Source organism: Heliangelus exortis, chromosome 20 (genome assembly GCF_036169615.1).
Source record: "Heliangelus exortis chromosome 20, bHelExo1.hap1, whole genome shotgun sequence".
NCBI classification, from domain to species: Eukaryota; Metazoa; Chordata; class Aves; order Apodiformes; family Trochilidae; genus Heliangelus; species Heliangelus exortis.
The window spans coordinates 2,039,025-2,057,970 of NC_092441.1; the positions used below are offsets into that span (position 1 = coordinate 2,039,025).

Below are 18,946 nucleotides of genomic sequence, written 5' to 3' on the forward strand. Positions count from 1 at the left end.
GAGCCTGTTGGGTTTCTCCTAGAAAGAACATTTTTAAAACAAATTTTTGCCAGTTATGTATGTGAACAGGCACTCTCCATCCATGACAGTACCAGGGTAACATCCTTTTGTGGATTTGAGCCCATAGCAATGCTGTAAGGCTACACTGGAAAGAAATTCTCTGGTATCTATGTAGATAGTAAGGAATTTTAAGAAGCTTTAAACTTTGGTCTCTTTCCTTTTTTTTTTTTTTTTTTTTTTTTTTTTTTTTTTTTTTTTTTTTTGAGGGTTCTGCAATCTCTGAAACACAAGAGAAATCTCTTCCTAGAGGTCACTTTGCTGGCATCAGTGTTCATCTTCCCTTGTCAGATTTATGGCCCCAGAATGGTCAGTCCAGAACCAAAATAGCTGAATCTATGGGAAAACTTGAAACCAAGTACAAGTCATGTTGCTGCTGCAGAGGAGTCAGGAAAAAGCAGCTCCTAGTGCTGAGTAGGGTGCTGAGGCAGAGTGGGTTAGTTTCACTTTTTCTTTTTCCCTCGAAGGGGAAGAAAAAAAGCTGTTTTTTGGGTTTTGTTTTTTTTTTTTCTGTATGTCCAAACAGAACTTTTGTGATAGAAAATAGAGTTGGGTGGATTTGTTACAGCAGGAGAAGGACTAAAGCTGCCAAACAGATGCCCAGGAGCTTTCCTCAACTGTGCCAGAGCTGCTCCCAGCTGCCATCCCAGGGACCAGGGTCACCTGCAAAGGGTAAATTCCAGAGGTTATACCCAGAGTGACTTTCCAGGAGCTTGATGGGTGGAGAATGATCCAAATTGGATTGGAGGGCTGCAGGGACTTTTAATACCCTGTCAATCAAGTTGCCCTTTCATTCTATAATCCAGAGAGGCTGTGAAATTGAGTGAAGGAATAAGGCAGGCTGAGCACTGGTGGGTGCCAGAGTGTTCTTGCTGCTTTGAACTGATTTCTGCTCTTGTACAGTGTATTATTTCCCCTTTAGAGCTCCCCAGCATTCTGGTATTGCAGTGTAAAACAACTCTGCTTATTTTCCACAACTACTGCAACTTAGTAAAGTGATGCTTAGAGCTGAGGAGGGATTGAGCAGGCAGTGTTTTATTGCTATGGGCTTGATTTTTTTACTACATTTGGAAAATGTGCTCACAATTGTTATTAATTTGGAAGAGCTGTTTAAAATGGGGAGTGTAAGACTTATAAAATTATCTGGAGATTGGATGAAATGCTTTGACGTTTTCTATTTAGCCTTACAAAAAGGAGCAAGTGATGATTCAAATGTAGTCACTTTCCCTTTCAGAGAGAATTTTAGTACTTAAAAGTCTCTAATATGCCAGAGAATACATAGTAGCTTGTTGGGAGCTGAAGCCATACAAATTGAAATTAGAGGCTGGGCACACTTTTAATGCAATTTATTGATTATGTTCTGGAGCAAATTGCCAAGGGCAATGAAGATAATCAAAGGTTAAGAATCTATTACTCCAAGAGTAAAATGTGCATTAGCTGAGCCCCAGCTAAACACCAGTGTGTAATTCAGCACTGTGGATGACTGAGATCCAGTCTGCTGGGACACAGAAGATAAAATTAAATATTCTTTCTAATATGCTTTTCTGAATATAAATTCTGGGGCTATTACTGAGCAAATATTACCTGGTCCAACCTTGCCAGACATGGAAGTTCTTGTCTTTCTCTCCCTGGTCCTCTTATAGCTTGGTTTTATACAAATATTTTTACATGATGTGGATGTATGCAAATACATAGATTCAGGGAGGTTTTTCTCAATGTCTTTCACTGGCTCCTGAAGGATATGACCACGTGAACTGGTTGTGCAAAGGATGAAAAAGTGCTTTTAACATCTAGGTTTAGCTGGACTAAGAAAATCTCTGTATCAAAGTTGTGTATTCTTGGTACTAAAATGCAGCTGTGATGTGATTTTGTGGCTAAAGAGTATTTAATTGTATCAGCTTTATCATATCAATTTCTTCTCATACTTTAGGGAAAGATTAGCACTTAATTCCTTGAGTAATGATTTGAAATCCACTTAATTCTCTTCCTGCATCCCCAAATCACTGAACACAGTTATCATTAATTTTAATAACTATATTCCATGTGTCTGATTTTTCTAACAAATGTCACAATTACAGAGCATTTCTCAGGGACATCTGCAGGTTCTCTTCCATAGAGTATTGTGGGTCAGATTCCTTACTGTGTCTTTCATCAGTGCAAGACAATTTGAAATATTAAGTGATAACAGAGATAGATAACAGTCTTTATGGCACTTTTTTTGCTGGGCTAAATTCTGTTCAGTTTCCTGGAAAAATCTGTTGTTAACTTATCACTCAAGATTTCAGTACTTTGAAGGGAGTTGAACTCCTTCAGTTTTTTTTCCCTGAAATACCAGAGTTCATAAAGTCAAAAGTCTTTTTTTTTTTTTTTTCTTTTCCTCTTTGGCATAAAAATGAAAAACCCCACAATTTCCTATTGAACTAAGAGCAAGTTGAGTGTGCTCTGATGTCATTTGCTGAAAGTGCTCAGTTGTGGCTGAGATCCTGTCTGCAAAACACCCCCCACAAAGGGCAGGGATGTGTCTGCAATCCAGGACACAGCAAATCCTTCACCCACAGAGGGGGAAAGGCAGCCAAGCCTTGGCTTGAAACCAAGCTGCAAGCAAAGCAAGAACCCCTCTAGGTCCAGAGCAGCACCCAGTGCTGCCTGACCCGTTGCAGAGTGTTAAATAAAACCTTGTTAAATAAGAGGTTGGGAAAGAATGGACACGGTGGTGCTGGTCCAGCTGATTCCCATCATTTCCTTCCAGGCATTTCAGAGAATTTCTCATTTGGTGCCTAGGGTGGGAAGGGCTCCTGTTGCATTTTCATCACCTCCCTGATCTATGTTTGCTCCCTGAAGGTAATCCTGAAGCTTGGCATCGGGCAGAATATTCCATGCTTAACTTCTAGGAATGACCCATGAAGCCAAGTTGCTCTCACTTTAAGGACAGGTTTTTCCCCCTCTAGTAAATTGGGACAGAAAATTACTTCCCCATAGGTTTTTGTTTGTGATTAAACAAAGCAAATGGTGAAAGTATTTGCTCTGTAGCATAGCAACAACTAAATGGGCTGTTTAGCAACATAACTGAAAATGATCCTTACAATAATATCACTTTTCCCATGCAAAGAGATGATGCTGGAGGCACCTCTGGGTGGGGTGATGACCCTGGGCTTGGGCACTGCATAAGGATCAAAGCTTTGCAGAGATGGGGCTGCCCTGGTCCATAGCCTTGGCTGCCTGGGTCTGGGATTCCCTTGGAATCATTTGGTGTCACTTCCAAGTGCCTCAGGACCTCTCTGATGGGACCTGAGCTCCTCAGGTTCTTGGTGTTGCTGGGGCAGATGCTGCCATGGGTTATTGTGTTGCTGTTAGGAGAAACTGGGCAGCAGCTGCTTCCTAGAGCTATTTCTCCTTTTATTTTTTCTCCTGCTTTGAGTTAGTCCTGGACTGGCAACTTTCTGGCTTCACTTAGTCATGGTCAGTACTTGGCCCTGTCCTTATGATGTTAACCAGATAGAATCATTCATAACCAGATAGAATCATTCATAACCAGATAGAATCATTCATAACCAGATCCAAGATCTGTCCATACCCATGGCTTAAGGGCACTTCCCAAAAACCTTTGTCTGCTTGAAAAATTCCAAAGCACAAACATATTTCTCATGTGTGCTGCCATTAAATATTTTTTTTTTATTTATTGTAAATCATTTGGCATTTCTCTGCATTGTCAAAGCAGGGCTTGTGCTCCAACAGGAGCACGTGAGGCTGGTGTCAGGGCATTTGTTTCTCAGAACTGTATAATATGTAGGAAAATACCTTTTTATGGGTGGGATTTAAGAAAAAGGAAGATGGGAAGTCCCAGCATATCAAACAAACTGGAAATCCTGGATGTCAGCTACTGTCAGGCCAAGGACACAATCCTTTATCTGGAGTTTAAATTTCCTATGGGTCTCTAGCTGGTGATAAGTGTTGTGGGCTTTTTTTAAGGACTTTTTTTTTCAGTGGCACTTTTCATACTGTTTTCAGTTGAGGCTTTTGCTGCTTTTTGAAGCCAGCACAGGGAGGCAGCTCTGAATCCAGCTGCATCTTCAGGTCCTCAGCCAGAGGTCATTCCACTTCTTTCCATCTTGATTTTGGGCATCTTCTGTATGCACAGACTTCTCTTCCTGCATTTTACTTTTATCCTAATACTACCTGGAAGCTTATAAAAATGAAATAGAATTCTTGCATCTCTAGAGAGCAAAGTTAATTAGAATTTTTGATAAAGCATCTTGAATAACTTACCTGCCTATCCCCCAAAAATCCCAGCATTATGTTCAGCAGTTCCTTGGGGTCAGGGTGACTTGTAAGCAAGGTTTTTTTAAGGAATCCTAGAAGTAGGAGTTATTGCTCAGGTGAACAAGTTGGGAAGGTAGGAAAAGCCCCCATGCCTGACTTCCATTTTCAGTCTGCCCATCTGGAGCCTGCACTCAAACATGGGATGAGCAGAACATTCTGTGATGTGATTCAGAAGCCTTCCTCCCCCATCAAACCTGATTACTGGCTGTGAACTTAATGTCATATTCCCTTGAATTTTTTTATAGGAATTGGTACAGCAGAGGCTGTTCAGGACATTTTTATTTGACCAAATATGTAATGGGATCATTATTTTTAACAAGTGATAATCTTCATTTTATGGAACAGGGCTTGATTTTAGGACAGCTTGAGAGGTCAGTTAAATGCATCAGTTTCAGCAAATTAACAAGCTGGTCATTTGAGGGGGTCTTTTAGTCATTGGTAATCATTAGCATCACTTTCCATCAGTCCAAAGACAGTTTTGTTTTGGTTTTTTACCCCCTCTTCCTCTTGGAAAAATACAGAAAGGGTATTAATAAACCCCAGGACTATGTGATCAGATATGTGCATGAACAGAGTGGAACCTTTCCAGGCAAAGCCCCTGTGAATCCCATGATGTGAACAATTGCCTTTTCCCCTTCTATCTCCTGCATTACACTTTCTGGAATAAAAACAGGGTGGGGGCAGAGAGTGCCCCTTCAGCAGGAAAAGGCAGGGACAAACTTTTTCCATAATAAAGTTTGAATTTGGAGGAGATGAGTAAAGTCATGCTCAGCTGCAGCTTGTGGAGGAGCAGCACCAAGGGTGAGCTTCAGAACAGCTCCCACATGCTGCTAAAACAGCAGGGGCTAAAGCTCAGGCCCTTTATCTCCAAGGTATCACCAGAAGCTGGCCAAGGGCTGGTTGAATTAGCCCTCTGTGGTTGGGGATTTCTTGTTTTCCACTTTGGCTATTTAATAGGTTTGGTTGTCTGTTCACTTTTTTCCTGAATGAAAATCTGAACTTTTCCACTTGATAGCTGAATAAAAAGCAATTTTTCTGAAAGGTGATTGCTTTTTTTTTTTTTTTTTTTTTTCCTTCTTGTAAATTACTCAGTTCTAGGCTGAAATCATTAATTTGGAGAGAAGGTAAATCAGCAGCACAGATGGTTCCTTGTTCCTTTCCATTCATGGGGTGATTTGCCTTTCCTGGACAAGCTGCATTTATTTCTTGTACAGAGCACATTTACCCTCTCTGCTCTGTGCTGGAAATCCGGTGGGGTGTAGATCTGTCAGGTCTGGGATTCCTGCATTTCCTGGGGTTGATTTGGCAGGAAACTCCATCATTTGCTGCCACTTTGTTACTCTGGCTTTCTCTTCAAACCTGGATGCACTGGAGTAGGAAAGTGCAAGTGTTGCCTTCAGGATTAATTAAAGTGACTTTAGATTTATTTTTTTTTTCCTGTGTGCTGCATTCTGGCTGCAAGGCACTGGTTTGTGGCTCTTTGGGATGCTCTTGGAGCTTTTCCTTTTAATTCCAGCACAAGAAGCAGATGAGAGCCTCCTGCCTGCTGCTTGATTGCACTAAAAAACTAATTTATAAGACTTCATTTGTCCTTTCTTATCTTAATCGTAGGAGAAATCAAAGGTAGACTCAGTCTTTTCTGCTGAGGAAAGAGGAATCTGCCCATTTTAAGCTTGGAAAACATTTTGTCCAAGCAAAAAGCCATTTTGTCAGTCAGTGGTCCAGGGTGCTGCCCTGTGGTCTGTGAAGTCCCAGCCCTGCCATAAGAAATGGATTTGGGAATAAGGGGGATGAGCATGGAAAGATCTTTCCAAACCCCATATTTAGCTGGAAGGAGTAACCCTTGGGGCAGCCCAGTCCTTAGCAGGCAAAACAGTCTTGCTCCCAAATTCCTGTAAACCTTTTGGAAACTGTATTTGCAAACATTTTTGTCTTTCCCTCTGCTTCTGAACGTGGAGGTGGAAGAACTGCTGGGCCTCAGGCTGATGCTGTAGGTGAGAAGTTCACATCCCACTCCTTCCTGCTTTGTTTTCTATAATCCTGTGTTGCAGTTTTCCATCCTCAGGGCAGTTATTGGGAAGCTGCATGGCAGGGAATATCCCAAAGCTTTCTAACTCTGTAGGGTTAAAGAGAATGTAATAAATTGCATCTGCAAACGTCCACTTGGGGAATCATAATGATAATGTGAATGTCAGTAAAAGCAAAAAAAAAAAAAAAAAAAACCAAAAAACCTGCTATGATGCAAGCAGCAGCAGTTGGCAGCAAACCCTTTCTGAGCAGGGGAAATCTAAATAGGAGCCATTTCTTCACTTCATGCTGCTTTCTTGAGTGTTTCCCAGAACATCCCTTGATGCCTCTGACTTTCTGCCAGGGCACCAGCTGTGTTCCCTCTCCAGCTTTCTCTCACCCTGGGAAGTGTTACCAACAAAAAACCACCCAAAAGCCACTTTGCAGGGGCAGGAGCTGTCTAGGCAATGCCAGACTTTGCTGAGGAATGTTTAATTCCAAGTAGGAATAGCTTGTGAGGATACAGGCAGGAACACATAGGTACAATCTCAAATGTGTGTGTGTGTGTATATATATACACACATTTCTTATATATATATAAATAAGAAAATAAGTCCTCTTGCCCTGAACTTTATCTACTTATATATATATATATATATTGGTAATTTGTGAGAAATTTGTCCCCTTATTACCTCCCAGCATCAGGACTCAAGAGACTCAGCTCTTCAGCTGGTGGGAGCTTTGCAACTTTATGGAAATCAGCAGGGTAAAAAAGGCTGAATCACAAGTGAAACAAGCTGGCCATAAATTTTAAGATAATCTCTTCAAATAAAAACAATGAGAGCTTTTTCCCTTTCCTTAAAAGATGAAAATGGAAGCAACAATCTGAAATTGTCATGGGAGCTTAAGGAAAAATCTCTCTGCTAAAAGCAATAGGGGGTATTTCTTCTGCTTTTTCTCCTTAATCAAGTCTAATACCTCTCTGGCTGGGACCTGCTGAGCAAGTGCTGTTACAAGCTGTCCAGCACACGATGTTACACTTGCTGAGATGTTTCCAGAATAAATACAGGCCATGAATTTCACCTCCCATTTCTGCTAATGCTTTTGTGTCTGAAAAGGGGACTGGTTAACTTCAGGAGGGTGACACCTGGGACGTGTTTGGGTCTTCAGTTCCAGCCTGGCTGTACATAATTGTGATTACTTAGAGGCCTGAGTAATACCTTGTTTTAGCAACGTTGATTCTAACACCAGTTTCTTATGGAAACTCAAAGGCATCCTTGTCCATCCTGCAGGGATGCTGAGCTCTGCAGGGCTGCTCCTTCAACCAGGGCAATGGGGAAAGCTTCTGTGTTCTCTTTTACTACTCTTTTACTACTTGCTTTTAATTTACTGGAAGGAGCTGTGATGGCAGTCAGGCTCCTTGGGCTGGTTGCCATCTCCCCTGTCACTGTGGGCAATATTTCTCCTGGTGCACAGATAGCTGAATCATCTGGTGCTGGAAGGGATTAAACACACCAGGAAATTCCACACTGGTTTGTTTTCTTAACCTTTTCCCCCTGTAGGCAAGAGTTTGATTAGAGATTCAGAAATTGCTGCCAGCCCTTGCCATGGCCCTGAGAGGTGTCCTGTGCTCCCTGGGCCAACTCTGGGGATGTCCCTTCCTTGCAGAGCTGATGTGGGTCCCTTGAGAGGGGAAGTGATGATACGATCCATTCAGGATGACAATTTTTAGTTCTCAAAAAGCTGCTTAATTTACAGAGGCCCTGGCAAGTTAGAGACACCTCCAGAGGACAAATCCTTCCATTTGAGGGGGTTATAGAGCCATCAAGTTTTGGGTTTAAGTGTATATTTATACTTTTTGATAAAGGGACCAGGAAAGATGGTCGTGGGCATTTGCTGGGGAGCAGTTTGTGACTCAATTTTAGCTTGAAAATTGTCTGCATCCTGTGAAATGAAAAATGATGAGTACTGCATGCCAAGAAGCTCTCTTCTTGTTGGAAGATTTGCAGAGCTGGGAAGGTGTGGAATCAGTTGTGAATTTCTCTTGTAATGAAGAGGTAAGGTAGTGAGGATCATCACCTCCTTTATTTTCTGCAAGGTGTGACAAAGGGACAAGCACAGCCTGGAAAGCACTGTCACTGCCTGCCTTCTCAGCACTGTTTTCAGCTAAAAAAAAAAACCCAATAAAATCATAAATTGCATGTACTGAAAGTTCTGTTGTCCACAGAAGAAATGAGAATAAATGTGACTGCTTAAGCATGAGATCTAGAAAACCCTTCAGTAAAGGCTTAGCTCTAGGGAATGCATCACTGCTGCCTTGTACTGTGGCAGGTGAACAGTCTTGTAACTGGTGCTTTGCAATTTTTGCTTATTTTATAGCAGCCATTACAGGGGAGCACTCAAAAAATGTTGCAATTGTAAAAAAAAAAAAAAAACAAAAAAACAAAACCAAAACACCACCACAAAAAAACCAAACAAATCCCACCAAACCAAAAAAAAAAAAATCAAAAATTCTTTCCTTGCAGTCGATGTGCTTGATCAGTTCTCTTTTCAGGGCTGAGTTAGTAAATGTGCAAATAAAAATAGTAGTAGTGCATTAAAGTCCTGTGCAGCAGCCACTGGTCTGGATGGGGTCAACTGGTTCTGCTCATGAGAGCAATTGGCTTGCCCAGCCCCTGCTCTGCTTCCAACTCTTATTCAGCCCCTGATGGTATCAAATAATTTCCTGAATGAAACAGCAGCTCTGCCTCAATAAAATATTGATGCTTGTGTCGAGTGTTTCCTGCTCTCTGCTTTGAACTTGCTTTTTCTTTGTTTGTTGAGATTCATGTTTCTCCAGAGCTCTGGGCTGGGCTCCCCATCTCATTTTTTTTACTCCTTCGTGTTGCCTTTTCTATCTCTTTGGAGCAACCTTGCCATCCTTGGTTTGTTTTGGTTGCAGGCTGCAAAAAATTGCATTCTCACTTGTGCTTGGGCAAGGTATTTTTTGCTGACACATGGGAGTCTCTTCCCCAGAGCTCCTGGCATTCAGCTTCCCCTCCTCTGCCTGCAGGTTCTTGTAGCTGCCTTTTATTTTATTAGTTGGGGTTTTAATAAAATGAGAGATAAATAGGAATCGAGCCATTTATTTTCTAAAGCAATTTTCTTGCTGATATTTCAGTTAAGTATTCCAAACTTTAGCAGAATTTGTGCATTAATTCTTAAATGGCAAAGGCTTCTGGCTCCGTGCAGGGTCTGAGCTGGAGGCCAGTGCCAGAATCCTGGTACCAGGCTCTGAGATGGATGGAATTATGGTTATTTTTATTAGGAGTGGGACTGCTTATTTACCTCCACTTCAGGATCCTCAATGCAGTGCAGCTCTCTCCTTGCTGCCCATGCCAAAAGGCAGTGACTGTCCCCAACAGCTTAGGACTAAGAATAATGCCAAGGTGACAGATGGCTGGGGCAGATGTGGCAGCATGTGGATGCAGGACCTCATTTCTGTTGTTCTTCTTACAGCCAGCCCTAACATGGTCTTTAAAAGCAACAGACAAAATGTTACCAAGCCAGAAACTGCAGCAAATTCAGATGTGATTAGCAAAGGGAATTTTTTTTTTTCTCCTCTTCAGTTATAGATTCCTTAGGAGCCAAAAAAAAAAAAAAAAAAAAATCAAAAAACCCCTGCTGCAGCTACCTGAATGTAATCTTGGGCAAACAAACAGACACTTTGTCCTCTGCTTGGTGAAAGAGTCTGTGAAAGCAAATATGTGAGGTAAAAAATGGAAACTGGAACTTAGAGGCTTGGTAGTGATTGAGCCATGAAGCATCAGCTCCTGGGGGGCAGGGAAAACCTCAGACCTGGGGAGGATTCCCTGGAATTTGGGGGGGATGGAGCAGGACCATGTGTAGGAGTTGTAGGAATCTCACCCTGGCTTTAAATTTTGGAGAGGTGCTTCTGATGAGGTGAAGCCCAAAGAGCAAAAGCTGCTGGAGCTGCTCAGAGCTTTATCAGGGAGGGGCAGAAGGTTTTTGGTCCCAGGGGGGTCATAAATTAAGGGAGTGTTGCAGCAACAAAGCACCTGTCAGCACAGGATGTCATAGAGATGTGAGGTAATTTTCCTAGTTGTCCATATCTCTGGGATTTAACTCAGAAGGGGAAAACTGGTGACTTTTTGAGCCAACAATGGCTATTTAGAATCCAAACTATTTTCCATTAAATCATCCTTTAAACTTTTTAAAAAATTGTTGAATAACAAGTCAGATTCTGAGAATTTCTTCCAATTCTCTTAAAAAAAATAAAAAAAGCAACACAATGTATCCAGCCACATTTCAAATAATAGTTCGTCTGAACAATGTACAATGTGTTCTATTTGAAATACCTGGGAACATCAAATTGAGTCCCACAACTGATAAAAAGACAATAATCCAAGAGAACACCATTAGCAAAAGGCATAGCTTTGGTAAAGGAAAAAGGACATTTGATTCTAATGCTAATTACAAAACCAGCCTCCTATTTAAAAACATCACTTCCAATTATACCTTCAGAATTCATAGCAGGCTGAATGAAATTATTAGAAATGGCTTTACAGTCCTGGGCCCTTTTGTGATGGGAAAGTGCATTGGTTTGGTGCCAGGCTCTGATTAACAGAAATGAGCAGCAAGCCCTGGCACTACCCTTGCATTAGAATTCTTCTATTAATTTTTTATTAGAAGTGATGAAAGGGGCTCATCAGAGGAAGATCCTACTTGTCAAAATAAGGGCTTCAACCTCTGGACACTTGGGTGAAAATTCAAAACTTCAACTTCAGTGAAACTCCCAGGTAATCCACGTGTTAAACACATGAAGGCAGAATTTGGCCCTTTTGATTTGAAGTATTTGCTTTGTCTTGGACTTCATGCTGGCTATTTGTGCCTCTAAAATTACCTTTTTTTATTTCATAAAAAATAATTGTAGGGAGCAATGGGGATTTCACAGGTTGCAAGGCACTCTCTGGTGCTAATTCTCCAGAATTTCTCCCTTCTTGTGAGTTTTGGAGCAGTGTGAAAGGGAAGGCTTAATTTGTAGAGGTTTGAGCTTTGAAATAAATGCTAGAGGAAAAACTGGTAAAATGCAAAGCTTTCCCATCCAAACTTGGTCAAGTTGCCTGAGGAGATCAGACTTCATGGCCATGGAACTGAGAAGGATTTTTCTGTAGTGTTTTTTTCTGTCTGTTGTGCTTAGGGGGTTTTATTTTTATTTACTTATTTTTCTAATGGGAGGTGGGAGAGAGGAGGGGGGGGGGGGGGGGCAGGAAAATCAATTCACTTTGTTAAGGGCAATTTGTCTTTCTATCTTGCAGCCAAAGGAGGAAGGAAAAGTGTTGCAATTGGCTGCTCTCCTTTCTGGATATGTCCAAAGTAAAATGGGATGACTCTGGCCACCCCAGGCTTCAATGCCAAAATTAAGCTGGGTGAATATCACTGAGGGATAAAAAAAAAAAAAAAAAAAAAAAAGGCATGAGTACAGCAAGAGTTTTCTTTGTTAGTGAATGTAATATTCTGACAGCCATGTCCAAAAAAATATTTATCATGTGGGGGTGTTTGAGGATTTAGTGAGATTACTCCTAATCTTTCTCAACCAATAAAAAAGGAAATAAGGATAGATCCTTTCTTAGAAAGACAATGACATTTAGTAGGTTTGCTAGAGCTGGAAAATTGGCACAATGTGTTTCATGTCAGAATGACATTTAAATCTTCATAAGTTTAGACACTAAACTTTATTTGCTTTGCCCGACTGCATCCATGGCTAAATGCATTTTTCTGTAAAGCTCTGAAATTCATCTGCCAGAGGCTCATACATCTGCCTGGTGATAGAAATAAATGTCATTAGGACAGAGATGCTGCTAGCTGCTTCTAGCTGTCATTGGAAAATAAAACTAAACAGAGAGAGGATTTCTCTTTCTTTAATGAGCTGCATTTCCTTGGGTTTTTCACCTGTGCATTTTGAGTAGAATCAGGTGTCAGGAGAAGGTCCCACTTGCACCCCATTTCTGGAGCATATGCACCAAAGGGAGCAAGCAGGAGAGTTGAAAATATGAAGCTCAAAAAGCAGAAGGTTCCTGCAGGCCATAAAAAAGCTCTTTCATCACAGGTTTCTAACCAATAATTTGTGCTTTTCTCTCACGTTTAACTGTGTAGAGGGTCTGGTTTATTTTGCATGTGTCAGGCTGGATGCCCTGGTTAGGGGGGGTGATAGTTCTTGGTTTTCTGCCAGTGGAGGAGGCTTTCTGGTGGTGAAAAATATATACATTCAGTTTGAGCAAAATTTTAGGGTATTAGTGATTTGCCACACATGGAAATACATTATTTATAGGGCAGTGTTCTTATTTTCACCTTCCTAGAAAATCCATCTGCATCCAGTACCATAAAAATACCCCAGATGAAAATGGAAAATGCTATAGAGAGCAACAGTTCTTCCAGGAAAATGTCAGCAAATCTGTTACCCTCCTTGTCATGTAAAGACTAATTAATTTGGGTTGTATTTTCTATAAAATAGAACAGGGAAAGGAATGGGAGAGCATTGCAACCCCCCTGATGAATTTTGTAGTTTGCTAAAACCTGATGAGCTTGCGATCCATCCTCCCAGAATGAAAACCTCAACTATCTGCAGTTCTTGTAGAAATTTCCATGGCTCCTCCAACTTCGGATGAAATATTTGAGCAGGCATTGGCTCAGGGTTTGGCATTCCCCTTGTGCAAGTGTCTGTGTTGCTCACCAGCACCCTATTTGTGTAAATGGCTGAGCACAAACACCTGCTCGGTGTCTGACCAGCTCTGGCCTTGCTCTGCTGCAGAATTCAATACGGATTGCAGGATTATTTTTTGCTCCTCAAACTCCTTCCTGCAGCTCAAACATCCCATCCGTGGGCAGAACTGCTGAAGGTATTTAGGGGAAGAGCTGTCTCCTGGTGGGTGCCTCCAGTTTGCCACCTGCCTGCCCTGGGAGCTGGGGTGCAGTCCTACAGAACGTGCTGACTCCTCAGCTTTACAAACCACTTCTGCTGGTGATGCTGGGCTTTTTCTCCCTTGCAATCCCAGCTGCATACCACTGTGCTGTCACAGATGCTTCTTGGCAATTAAACAAGCTGTTACTGCTCACAGCAAGTCCTGCCTGCCCAGTTTTATTTGGAAACCTTTCCATTAGAAATGGTTAATTACTCGGCTTCTCCCGAGCCCCGCGAGCTGCTTTTTTCAAGTTTTCTAATTTCCATTGCCATGACTGGGCAAGAGTAAATCAAAGCCCAGCTGCAGCTACTGATCTCCTATAACCCTTTTTTCTCTTAGTTGTAATTTCAACTCTAAGCTCAACAATAAGCCCATCTCTTAATCTCGGCATGAACAAATGGAAAATGGTCAAATGACGCACGGCTTTAAGCTGCTTGCTGTATAAATTAGAGAGAGTGCGTCAGTTTGCTGGAATACTCTGACCTTTTCTCCTTAAAAATATTGGGGAGGGAGGGGGAGATCTGGATTGAGCCCCATGGTTAAAGTCTTCTATATTTACAGTGCACAACTGCCTAAGCATAAGGTACCAATATGTAGGGAAGCTGGTGCTTAAAATATATGGGGAAATGGAAGCCAGGGCATATAGAGAGGAGTGCCAAGAAAAGCCAGACTGTTGCTAGCTTTCAGCAGCTAAATTTACTGGAGTATTTGCATAGCAGAGTATTTCCCATCCTTAAGTATAGGGGGGAAAAAAGGACCACGCCAGCTACCTCGAGGGATTTAGAACTAAATTGCTGATCGGTATTGTCCTCTCAGCTGTAATTCAGGGAGCCCAGTTTGGCCCTGCTTTCACCAACTGGTGTTATTGAAGCACTGGGAGGGCAGAGCTGGGCTGGCTGGGTGCTGTGGGAGGGAGAGCCTGGCTGCAACAGCCTTGAGCAAGCCCACTGCACCAGGGCAGCATCATTTGAATATTAATCTTGCTTTTAATGCAACCTGTGGAGAGGAAATTGAGGTTATGAACTGACCTGGCTGCTCTAAAAAGCCACTCCTGCTGCTGGGATGGGGATGGATTTCTCACCCTGGCTGCTTGCAGTGCTGTGCAAATTGGGTTTGGTTTCAAATCACCTGCTCAAGCCATGCCCAGCAGTGCTGCATAAACTCAGCAGCTGGGGCAGGTCCTGTACCTGGGCACAGCTCTGTATGCACAGGCAAGACTTAGAAAAAAATAGTTTTGGTTGTATGTCACCTGATACTTGATTAAAAAATTACTTCTACAAAAGAGGCTTTTTCAGTGCTTCTGGATAAAGATGTGCACTCTCCACTCATTTGCTGCCTTTCAGACCAAGTGCAAATGCAGCTCACGAGATGTTCCCTGCTCTGGGGCTCCTGTGCCAGCCCCTGCATGGCTGGGCAGGGCAGGGTTTCTCCTTGCCCTTCATTCTTTCCCTGTTTCTATGAAATTAGTTGCTTCATTAGTTTCTTATTTTCTTGACCTAAAGGAAAAATTCTTCTGAAGTGTGAAGAGATAAAAGGGTTGAAAACCTGCCTTTGGGGCAAGGCTGAATATTGGATTTATGGGGCATTGGTAACCTGAGGATTTATCTTCAGGTTAAATACAGGGTAAGTTTGCAACTTAAGAAATGCAACATTTTTCAAAGCATTTTGTTTTGGAAGCTCTCAGTTTTATTTCCAAGGGGGGAAAGAATCACTTGGTGTGTCTGAAGTGGGGCCACAAGTGATGGATCAACCAGAGCTGGGAATAAAATCCACCAGAGATGTGCAGCAATGTTACCACCACTCCCACTGGGGTCATTTCCCACTCCTTCCTTCTACAGGAAAGGGTCCCCTGAACCAGCTGGGAGGTTTCCAAGGAAGCTGGTGCTGTGACCACTGCTCACCTTCTCCTCAGCACGGAGAGTTTGCTGGGGAAATATACAAATGTAAAACCAGCTTAGGCTGAAGAATTAGACTCAGTATTTTTTTAAATAGCAAAAGACACCAGGCACAAAAGAGCTGGAAAAATGTGCATTGGGAAGGGGAAGAAAAAAAAAAGATGGAAAAATCCCTTTAAGTGAGATTCCAGATTCTTAAAGATGCAGAACTGGACTAGGGAGACCTTAAAATCCACGTGCTGTGTGTTTCCACCACAAGTGAAATGTCTGAGTGCTCTTGTTCCTTCTGTCTGGTGCTTCTTGAGGGAATTAATCTCCAGGTCACTTAAAGGCTTCCCTAAATCTAAGGTTTTCCCTGTCCTGGACCTGTATCCATTTACCATACCTACCCCAGTCTTCCCTTGTTCCTTACATCCTGTTCCTCATCTGCTTGTGGTGTGGGCAGTAGAGCTGCAGAACTTGACCCTTTGGATACCCACAGGCTGATATTAGGAACCCTGCTGTTTAATGCATTATTGAAAGCTGTTCCTTATTTTTAAACTTTCCAGGGAGTTAAAAATAGACCTGATCCTTTTCATTCTCTTATAAATAAAGAGCAGATCAGAATTATGCATTGAACTCTGTGTATAATCCATTGGTTAGGGATTACAGCTGCTGAATGCATCAGTTAACTGCATCAAGTCTATTTATTTTTTCCTTAAAAAGTCCATTTCCAATGGTTCTTGGCCATTTCTTTGCAGTCAGGATTTAAAGGTGGTCATGGTTCAGTTTAAATGAACCTGATGGTCACTGGACTTTGAGCTCTTCATTGTCAAGCAGCAGATTGAGCAAATGTTGGAGTGGATGCTCAGCAGAAATGCTCTGATTTTTGTATTGGTTGTGGGTCTCTTATTTTCTCAGGGCATTCTCTAAGAAAGCAAAATGAATAAAAGTGAACTTAAAAAGGCTTCTGTCTTCTTGTAGCTTTTGGGGTTTGCTGGGGAGCACAAACCCATCTATAGGCAGAGCCTGAACACCTCCTGTGTCACCATAAATGTCATAACTAAGGGCTAAAATTGTCCCTGTAACCCTGGGCAGCTTTTAGAGATTCCTGAAAAGAACCTGGCCCAGTGTGGAAGGGTCTGTGGACTGGACACCAAATCCATGTGTTAAGTTTCTGGGAAGATGTGCTGTGCTGCTAGGTATTGCTAAATAATATTAAGCTGCATAAATGCAAGGGAAAATCCAATCAGTGCCTAATTTATTACAATGGATTGTCAGAGCCATGGGGGGTTGTATGGAAGGCTGTGAATAATTAATCATTACAGGTGGGATTTTCAAAAGTGCCTGGGGGTTAGCTCAGCCCCACTCATGCCAGGGAGATGGATGAATGTTTAGAAAATATTGTTGAAATACCAAAGATTATAGCTAACCAAGGACTATTTTTCTATGGATGCCCTTGTCTGTGACCTTCTGTACAGGAATTTTGGGACCTGAAAAAAAAATTATCTTGCAGGAAACTTTATTGGAAAGACATTGAAGTCAAAAATGAGGGAAAATTGACAAATTTCACCAGAGCTGTCAGTAACTGCTGATCAGATAAAATACTGTAACAATCACTCTCCACTTGCTCACAGAATAGCCCTTGTGTCCACAGTATTCTTCTCTGCAATTAGGATTTTATTCCTTAATTTTTTCAATGGGAGGATGAGCCCTTAGCTCACACCTGTTTTCAAAAGCATCTTTTGTGCACTTCTGCAACTTGTTGCACCTCAATTAAACATATCCAAGTCAGAAAACAATCTCTTGAAGGGCCTTTTCCCGATGTAGACATGCAAATACGTTGTTTTAAGAGAAGATACAGGGTGAATTTGCAAGGAATGTTATTTTTCCAGAGAAACTATCCCTGTGTACATTTATTATTGAAAGCATGGACTGAGTGGATCACTGAGATTCATGTTGAGTGGAGAAACTCTTGCTTGTACATCCATCACCCACTGCTGGAGGAGCTCTCAGTGCTGGCTCTACTGTGCCCCTTGGATTCACATCCCCTGCTTTGCAAAATGGAGTATAAAATGTATAAAATGGAGTATAAAATATTTTGTGGTCTTTGAGCTTCATCATTTTCCACCTAGACACTTAGAGAATGGAAAGGCTCAGAAAAACCCAAACTTTTTAGTTGCTAGAATTTTTCCTGCAAGGTGTTCCATATCCTATTGCTTCTGAACCCTCTGCTCTATATTTACAAATGGCCTTAAAATGGCAGGTAAGCAAAAATAGGGTTTGGATGAAAGGAATATTGCCAAGCACCTGGCTCCCCAGCTCAGTATCACGTTCAAGTCTTCCGACCTTGCTAGAGCCTCCACGAGGGGTGTGATGGCTCAGAGGGATTAGGAGGAATGAAAAGCAGTAATTCAGCTTTCCCCATGCAGAGCAGGTTACAGGCACTGCTATCAGTTACAACATGGGTTTTGTTTGCTCCTGGAGAGGAGCAGACACCCTGGCTGCTCAAGTGCTGCCGACCCCTCCGAGCTCACTCTGTATTTTTGGAAATGCATTCTGGAAGAGTCGATGGAAAATGGACAAGCCTCAGCTTGTGGCCACCATTTAAGAGTAATCTGGAGATGTCTTTGGTCTCAGATTGCTTCTCCCAGCCTTAGCAGATGGCAAAGTACAAAAGAGCAGTTGTGAGGTTCTGGTTGTCATTTCAAGAACTGTGTGAGGATCAACGAGTGAAGTTGGCAGATGTTTAGTGTGGCAAACTCTGCAGCAGTGCTTTGGTGGCTGAAGGTGATGGTGAAGGGGTATGGACCAGACCTTGGAGTCCACCCAAGTTCTTGAGCCATCCCTCACCTTTTTTCAGGCAGCAGCTCAGCAGTTGCTGCTTCTGGAGGTGACAAAATTCGCTTTTGCTGCTGTGTGGTAGCCTTGAGCCCAGCTCTGTTCTGTCCATTGTGGGGGAAAGGGCAAGGAGGAGAAATAAAAATGGAGTTGTAAATAGGCTGGATTATTAGGGGCTCCTACTGCAATGTAGGAAAGGTTTTAAGGGGAATGCTCTGGCCAATGCTGTGTTTATGCTAAAATGTTAAAATACTTCAGTCCTCATGACATGAACTCCTGCCCGGGTGTTTTCTGGTACAGAGCACTTTTTTCCTGTTCATCTGTAGCACAGCCACTGGGTGACACCACTCAGTTTCTGAGATACCACCTCATGCAATAAATTCAGACTGTCACACTTCTAAGTGTTTGATTTTTGGCTGCTGTTTCAAACTCTCATGTCTTGACCTATGTGGATTTTCCACTTTAAACCAGCTGATTAATGCTGGTACTACAGCAGCTTTCCCAGAAACAGGGTAACCTATCAGCCTCCAATAAACCTAAGCAATCCCAGCTGGAGAAGCTGAAGAAAGGTCCATGCTGAGCTGTGTGTAGGCTTTAGCTGCATTGCCCTGGGTTGCAGAGCAGAATTCAGCTGGTTTGGGGGGGAAATGGAAAGTTTCACTGCAGGGCTCTGTGCCGAGGCTGGAAGGGACCCAACTTCATTTAGATGTGAAAAAAAATTGCTCGTGTCCTGGGCCCCATGTGTGAAGTGAGGAGCTGGAGACACTAAGGACAGCCCAAAGCACAAGGGCACTGAGCAGCAAGGGCTGGAAAATCCACTTCCCAGGTTCTTCCCTAACAATGTGCAAGGATTGCAGCACCAGCTCATTTCTGCAGGTTGAAAAA

General features: G+C 42.3%; 1 long non-coding RNA gene across 1 annotated transcript in view; it reads left to right on the top strand.

Annotated features, from left to right (window-relative positions):
* The first annotated feature begins 615 nt into the window (after nt 1-615).
* Nucleotides 616-18,946, top strand: part of LOC139805541 (uncharacterized) — a 91,007-nt gene continuing 72,676 nt past the window's right edge. Inside the window, exon 1 of the long non-coding RNA XR_011729853.1 lies at nt 616-729. This is a non-coding gene — a long non-coding RNA (uncharacterized lncRNA). The remainder of the gene's footprint in view (nt 730-18,946) is intronic.